Source organism: Condylura cristata, unplaced genomic scaffold, assembly GCF_000260355.1.
Source record: "Condylura cristata isolate star-nosed mole 26May11 unplaced genomic scaffold, ConCri1.0 scaffold00002, whole genome shotgun sequence".
Classification (NCBI taxonomy): domain Eukaryota; kingdom Metazoa; phylum Chordata; class Mammalia; order Eulipotyphla; family Talpidae; genus Condylura; species Condylura cristata.
The window spans coordinates 87,594,110-87,601,959 of NW_004567103.1; the positions used below are offsets into that span (position 1 = coordinate 87,594,110).

The following is a 7,850-nucleotide window of genomic DNA, read 5'->3' on the forward strand; positions in this document are numbered from 1 at the left end:
AATAGACCCACTGATATTTATGAAAGTTAATTCAGGCTTTTGTACTGGAGAGGGAGCTCATCTCTTTCTATGAAACTGTACTTTCCAAATTGTCTTTTAGGTGTTTCTGAATTAACCAATTTTGATGGTGAATACCTGGTGGTTTCTCTTTGGTTCAGCCTGGCAGTGAGGAGAGAAAAAGTACGTTTTGTACTTTTGCTTGTACTAATATTTCAGTTACCCGTAGGAAGTTTTGGAATGCGTCTCTGGATGCTAAGAGAATGGCATCCAGAGTTTGTGGGTCATGACTAGCTTGGCTGAGGTCTCAGTGCATGCCAGGTGGCATGGTAGCTTGGAACTTTCTGCCTGTGTGCAGTCCCCAGGAAGCTCCAACAGCAGTGATGGTGACAATAGTGGTTTTCTTACGTTGCTATCATCAGTGTGAGCAGACCTACCCGGAGCGCAGTGGCAATACTTTCCCCAGCCTGGCATACTCTCTGCAGGAAGGACCATGGAATTCCAGGCCAAAATGGTAGGCTTTCAATGGCAGCCTATCCTGTAGCTGCTGAGCCCCACATCCTGGTGCTGCTGCAAGGCCCCCTGCAATGGTATACCTTGCCCCACTGAAGCCTCAGGCCGCACTGAGACCAGCTCCAGGCTCAGCTCCCAGGAGCATAACATTGACAAGCGCAGCGAATACATGTTAGGTCTGGGCAGGCGCCCAAGTTTTCCCTTTAAAATATGGTGCTATGGGCCCTCCCTGGTGGCGCAGTGGGTTAAAGCACTGCACTGAGAAGCTACAGCCACTTCCGCATGAGTTTGAATCCCGCCTGCCCTGGAGGGGACCACATGGCGTGGCAGACCTCTCCTGGCCCGCCCGCTGCTCCCCTCAGCAGTGTACTTCGTCGATCTGCCTGTTCTGCTCCCCACTCTGTCTTTGGTGAAGCCTCTCACCGCCCCTGAGCTTCTGGCCTGTACCCCAGTTCTGTATGTACAAATAAATAAACCTTAAAAAAAAAAAAAATATGGTGCTATGGTCCTCCCTGGTGGTCCAGGGGTTAACTTAGTGCTATCAAGCTATCACCAGCCATTGTGGCATGAGTTCAATCCCCAACCAGGGAGCAGACCTCTCCTGTCTCAGCAGCTACTCCCCTCAGCAGTGTACTTAATCCATCTGCCTGTTCTGCTCCCCACTCTGTCTCTGGTGAAGCCTCTCACCGCCCCTGAGCTTCTGGCCTGTACCCCAGTTCTGTATGTACAAATAAATAAATCTTAAAAAAAAAAAAAATATGGTGCTATGGTCCTCCCTGGTGGTCCAGGGGTTAACTTAGTGCTATCAAGCTATCACCAGCCATTGTGGCATGAGTTCAATCCCCAACCAGGGAGCAGACCTCTCCTGTCTCAGCAGCTACTCCCCTCAGCAGTGTACTTAATCCATCTGCCTGTTCTGCTCCCCACTCTGTCTCTGGTGAATTTTCTCATCCCTGGCACCTCTGGCCTGTACTCCAGTTCTTATATGCATAAATAAATAAATCTTAAAAAAATTATGTTCTTGGACCTCCCCTAGTGGCGCAACGGGTTAAAGAACAGCACTATGAAGTTACAGCAGCCACTGCAGCAGGAGTTTAATCGCCAGCCAGGGAGGTGACCCATATGGCATGGCAGACCTCTCCTGACCTGCCTGCTGCTCCCCTCAGCAGTGTATTTTACTCAATCTGCCTGTTCTGCTCCCCACTCTGTCTCTGGTAAATCCTCTCATTCTCCCCACCTCTGGCCTGTTTGACATGTATGCATAAATAAATCTTCTAAAAATTATGCTCTTTTTGTGCATTTAACTTAACTATATGGAGGCCATAAATGCCAGGGTTCAGGGACAGTCACTTGACTGCCCAACAGACTAGTCTGTTGGTCTGCTACCCTCCTCTTCCTCACTTTGGTCTGAAAAACCTCTTGAACACAGTTCTCTTTTTCTAAACTTTGAATTCACTTCCAAGCAGTGATCATTTCAGGTGCTATCTGTGAGGAATTACTTCATCCTCATGTATTTCCTTCATATATTTACGTTAGTATGGCCACTAAAGTGTTTATTTAATATAACTTATAGTCTACTACTATGATTTTTAACTTTTTCGTTCAAATTGTTCGGGGTTTGGCCACTGGACGTTTCTGTGAGCGCCTGTGTCTTTTGAACCAGCTTCTGGGCTGTTATTTCCTCGCATCCCCTGGGTGCGAGGGTACAGGGCGGGTCTCTGCCCCGGCCTCAGGGCCTAGGCCGGGCTTCCTCAAGCCCCACGGGGGCTGACTCCTGATTGGAGGTGGCGTGCAGCACCAAGCTCAGAGAGCAAAGCGCTCCTTCTGGTTTGCAAATCCCTGGCTGCGCCTTGCAAGGAGATCGCCCCGCCCCTCCCGCCCCTCCCAGCAGCCCCCGCGCGGCACGTGACCTGGACGCCTGCCAGGGCTGGCGGAGGCGGTGGAGCTGTGCATCCGAACTGCGTCCTTGCGCTAACCCGTTCGGTCTTGGGGGTGCTACGGCAGCTTGTGTTTCCGCAGGTGACTGTCCCCTTCTGGTGGGGGTGACCCCAGATCCCTCCTGGCCAACCCTGCCCTCCCTTTGCCTCCTGCCCTCCCCCTCCCCCTCGCGCCCCCGCCGTTCCCCCCTCGACCCCGGCATCTGTCTGTCCTTTCAAGACCCTGGCGGGGAGTCGCCCAGTCCGCGCCCCTCAGAAGTGAGCCGGGAACCCCAGCCGGGCCTGCGTGCCTCCTCCGGCGGCTCTCGCTCCGGAGCTGCCCCCTTACCGAAGGTGCGCCGGAGGCCGGGCCCTGCCTGGGGGCTCTGGTTTCCTGGGGTGGGTCTCGGGCCCGTCCTACAGTCCTGGTGTATGGGAATTGGGGCTCCTTTTGGGTTCTTCTCCCGCCCGCTGTCGGGAATTTAGCGTCCCGGATGCTGTGAGCTGGCTGGCTCGTGGGTGGGACCTACACCGTCCCCCCATTCTCGCCCGCCCCCCCTCCCCCATCGTTTCACCTACTTTTGGTTTTGCGGAGTCCTTAGATGTAGACGTTTGTTGGTACATTTGATTCACCCATAGAGAACTCTGGAGGTCAGGAATTGTTATTTCGAGTCAGCATTGGTTTTTGTAGTTTCCGATGTATAGGGATTTATATAGAAGAGGCTTGGATGAGCACTTACTAAATTAGAGTTTTTCAAGGTGCGTGGGAAAAAGGGAGGCGAGAAGTCTTGCCAGAAAATTGGGAGAACGTTTTTAATGTCAATGGCCTGTAACTCCCGGAGGAACGCTAAATTCCCGGGTCTCCTGTGGTCTTTGAGGTAGTGAGTATCCATGCAGGAGGTGGCTTCTCAAGTCATCCCAGACTGAAGGCCCGGACTCTTGACAGTTTAATTGCCTGTTTATTTGTGGCCTTAATGTTTGTTAAACAAATTAATGACCAAAACAACTGTCTCTATTTCCTGGGCAGTGGAACTGCTTAAGGGCCTGCCTATGGGAATGCTCCTGGTGAGCCAGGTGCTTAGGAGTGTTCCCTGGGTTCTGGGGGTTCTTAATCTTGGGCACATCTGCTGGTTATTGTTGGGAGGTGGAAGTTGGGAAGAGACTCTCTGGGTTGGGAGGTGCTCATCATATAGGGCTTCCTTTTTGCCTGTTACGTGATTCTTTACTTCACTCCACTATTCAGTCTCCTGAACTCCCCCATTCCCAACATACTGATCTGTGAGGGGAGGAATCAAGCCTGTGTTGTATGTTGTCAGTGGTGACTAAATGCTTACTGAAGGTTGCAGAAGAGAACTCAGAAACTGACAACGGTTCTTAACTAGCATTATATTTCTAATGCTGTTGAATGTTCTGTAAATCAGTTTCCTGATAATCTCAAGAGACTGCATTTTTGAGAGGTGTACAAGCCACCACTCTGTGGTAATCTGTCATTGGGATAATAGAGGTTTCTTACAACCCCCTGAGAAACACTCCCAGTTTGCCACCCTACTTTAATACTTGATTTCTTTCTCCTTTCCTCTGCTTTTCCCTTTTCACTGGATGTTTAAAGAAATTATCATTGTCCACTGATAGTACTAAAGACTGCAGACAGTAATATGAACTTTAAAATGTTATAATAAAAATGAAATTATTAAAGACATTAACAATAAAAATACAACTACCATATGATCTAGCAATTCTGCTTTTGTGAACTTATCCAAGGAAGTGAAGATACTTGTACATCCCATCCATTCCCTCCCCCCTCATCATAGCAGCATTATTTACAGTAGCTCATAAATGGAAGCATCCTAGGCATTGGTGGATGAATGAATGGAGAAAAATTGTGTTTTTCATAGTGCATATGTGCATATGTAAAAAATGTTTTCATTATATATAAACAATATTATTCTACCATAAAAAATGAGAAATCCTTCTATTTGTGACACTCGGGATAACCCTTGAGAGCATTGTACTAAAATAAGTAAAGACATAATAAATATATGATCTCATATGTGAAATCTAATTGAAAACAAATTTAGAGAAAAAACATTTATAGAAAATGAAATCAGGCATAATTAGAGGTAGGGGTGGTAGTATGGGTAGGGAATAGCGGTAGTGGTAGAATTGGAGGGAGGTGGTAAAAGGCAAAAGTTTCCGATTATAAATACGGATGATGTAATATACAACGTGATGACTATAGTTAGTACTGCTGTGTGGTTTATAGGAAAGTTAAGACGAACATCCTTATTGCTAGGAAAAACTTATTTAAAATGTTTTTCTGTTTTATCTATATGAGATGATGGATGGAATTTAAAAGACATATTCATCTCAGTATTTGTAAATCAAACCATTATGGTGTATACCTATGCTTGTATGGTGCTGTATGTCAATTATAATGCAAACAAAATGGAAAAAAAATGTTTAAAAAGTAGACTAGTTGAACCAGTCATATTTTAGTGCTTGCATATTTGATTTTCAATTTGATTGTGGGAACAGAAAAATGAACTTACTTAAATTAACTTTTTGCCCTTCAATAAGTGCCTGTCTTTGGCTTGTTACATTAAGAAATGGTTTCTACTTGGAAATGGCCAATGCCACTAGTGAACTGATGATGGATCACCCACCCAACCTTTTGTAGGGGCTGTGTCATTTTGAGTAGATTTGGGGTAACTCACTCCTCCTTTTTATTACTGTTTTTGAAGACTAGGAGTAGGTTTTCCTCCCTTGGATAAGGAAGTAGCTTCTACAGCTGAGTACAGAGTGTAATAGAGGAACCAGGATATTGTCAATGAGTCACTTATAAACAGGTAACCCTGGATTGCAGCTCTTGGAAAAAATAGGAATGTAATAGTTGTTCTTACTTTGGTGCATCTACTCCTTTGTGGGCATGTTATCTCATTGACTTCTTGATGTGGTTCCATGAAGTAACTAAACAAGGAACATGAGACTCAGAGAAATTTAATATCTTGTTCAGTCATACCAGTTAGTAAAAGGCTCAGAACCATCAAAATCCAAAGGTGATATTCTTTCATCTCTTAAATTGGTTCCTTTTGGATTCAAAACTTTTCAAATGATATGAGACGGGCATAATGTGATAACATGTATTTGTAGAGGTAAACCCCACCCCAAAAACACATATAGTGTTGCAAATTAAAACATAACCTTAATAAACATAATTTAAAATGATTTAAATTCACATTTAAAATTATCTGTATTGTCAAAATATTTATATTTAAAAACTTCCTATGTTTTACTGGCATATGAATAGTTTGCTGGAGACTAACAAGAGGACTTCTATAGACCTCAACTATTGAGCCTTAATTTATATATTAGGCCCTGTTCTAGGGTAGAAATAGTGAGATGTTGAAATAAAATATGCAGTGATGGGAATTCAGCAAAGTAAGGTGGTAAAACACTCCTCTTTTTGCTTCAGAAATTAATTTGGTGATTATTGTGGGAGTTTTTTTTTTGCCTCCTAGAGTATGTGTTCACATTTTGACACATTAGGGACATCTTAACTTAGTAAATCTTCTAAGCCATTTGAGAAGCACCTTGATGTGTTCTGTCTAGTAGGGTATTTTGGATAAGTTTTAGGATAGTGAGGAAATACTAATGGAAGTGATAGTAGTAATAGTAAACTAGTGATAATTGTGGTGATTAACAATGGCTGTGGGAGTAGTTAATATTTATTGAGTTTTAGTTTTGGTTTAGGTTTTGGGCATTATGCCCATAATTATTTCACTCAGTTTTCCAAACTTTCTGTCGAGTAGGTACTGGCATTCTCATTTTACAGATTAAGAAACTAAGGATTGGAAAAGTAACTTGCCCAGGGTACTTTATACATGATTAAGACAGATTATGTGCAAGTTTTATGAGTCCAAATCTTGTCCTTTGAAGTCTTAGGCTGTATGGATTTTTAAGAGCATTTCCTCAACATTATATTTTACGATATTTGCTTGCTAAAGATAAACCAAATCTCTACCCCTCCTCCCCCCCAATTTAAAAACAAAAACAGTTGTTAGATGGAAGTCTCAAGCAGGGAGACTGTGAGAGAGAATGAATTTTAGGGTAATTTAAATAATGCTTAACTATTCACGTTTATCAGAATAATTCATATACATAGATTGCAAAACCAAGTAGTACTTTAAACCTCAGAGTATAAATACCAGCCTACCCACTTTTCATTAACTAATGAGACTTTTGCTGCCTTCTAAACACTCTTTTATCTAATCTACCAGTTAGTCAGAACCTTAGATAAATAATATTAATTTCTTCTATTTATCCCCAAACCCCAGTTGGCCTTTCTGTTCCACTCTGGACTTGTTTCTTTTCCAGACCTGCTGCATGACTGTCTTCCTGGGAGCTTTCTTCCCTACTTCCTGGGCTTTTCTTTCTCTTGGATCCCCAAGTTCTGCCTGGTTTATTTTCTCATTTTGATAGAATACATTCTTCACTAGATTCTGGAAACTGGGTACATGGAAAGTAATCTTAAGACGTTTAGCACATGTATAAAATGTATTTTATCTACTTGAGTGATAATACAGCTGGTAAAGAACTCTAGCTCGGAATAAATGTTCTCTCAGCATTTTGAAGAGCTGATCCATTGGCTTCCAACACTGTTGGTAAAGATGCCCCATGTTTTGCAGGTCCTTCATATGACTTCTCTTTTATCCTCTGGGCAGTTTTTAAAGGTTTAAACTTCAGTCATATACCTTACTGAAGATTTTTTAAGTTCATCCTGCTGTACATTCATCAGTCATTTCTTTTGTGTTGAGAAATGTATTTATTGTTTTGGGAAATGTTTTGATAGTGTTTCTCTACTCTCTTCTCTGTGGTTATTTATGAAATTCTATTAGAAGCAGAGTATTTTCTATCCCAGTCTCATTCTCTAGTTTTTCACCTCCTGAACTTTTATTTCAGAGAGATTACAGAAATTTCCTTTCGATTCTTATATTGAATTTAAAATTGTTTAGAATATCCTATTTTTGCATTCTATATATTTTTTAATACAATATAGAGTATCATTTCTGTGACAGTAGCATTTTGGGGGAAGTTTTGTGTATTATCTCTTGTTCCTATGAGACTTTTCAGTTTTTACAAATTACCTTTAATTTCTCTATTTTGTGCCTAGACTTTCCTCGTATGTCTGATTATGCATGCTATCTGTTCCTATTTAAGAGTGATACCCAAAATTGTTGGAAAGTCTGTGTGTTTAAAGTTTATCATTTGGTGAGCTTCTCTATAGGATGGTAGGCACTTTTTTTTTTTAAGTAATATAATAGTTTATTTTTACATTATTTTGTGCCTTTTTCCATCTCAGTCGTAATCCCTGTGGGCTTCCCACAACGAGTTCACCCATGTGCCATCACCATAGTCCAGTGCACT

The 7,850-nt window shown here is 42.5% G+C and overlaps 1 protein-coding gene across 2 annotated transcripts in view; it reads left to right on the plus strand.

The window, feature by feature from the left end:
• The first annotated feature begins 2,415 nt into the window (after window positions 1-2,415).
• PLEKHB2 (pleckstrin homology domain containing, family B (evectins) member 2) overlaps window positions 2,416-7,850 on the plus strand; it is a 39,391-nt gene continuing 33,956 nt past the window's right edge. For both annotated transcript variants that reach the window (XM_012728496.1, XM_004674743.2), the window contains exon 1: window positions 2,416-2,529. The gene's annotated coding sequence lies outside the window, so the exon portion shown is untranslated. The remainder of the gene's footprint in view (window positions 2,530-7,850) is intronic.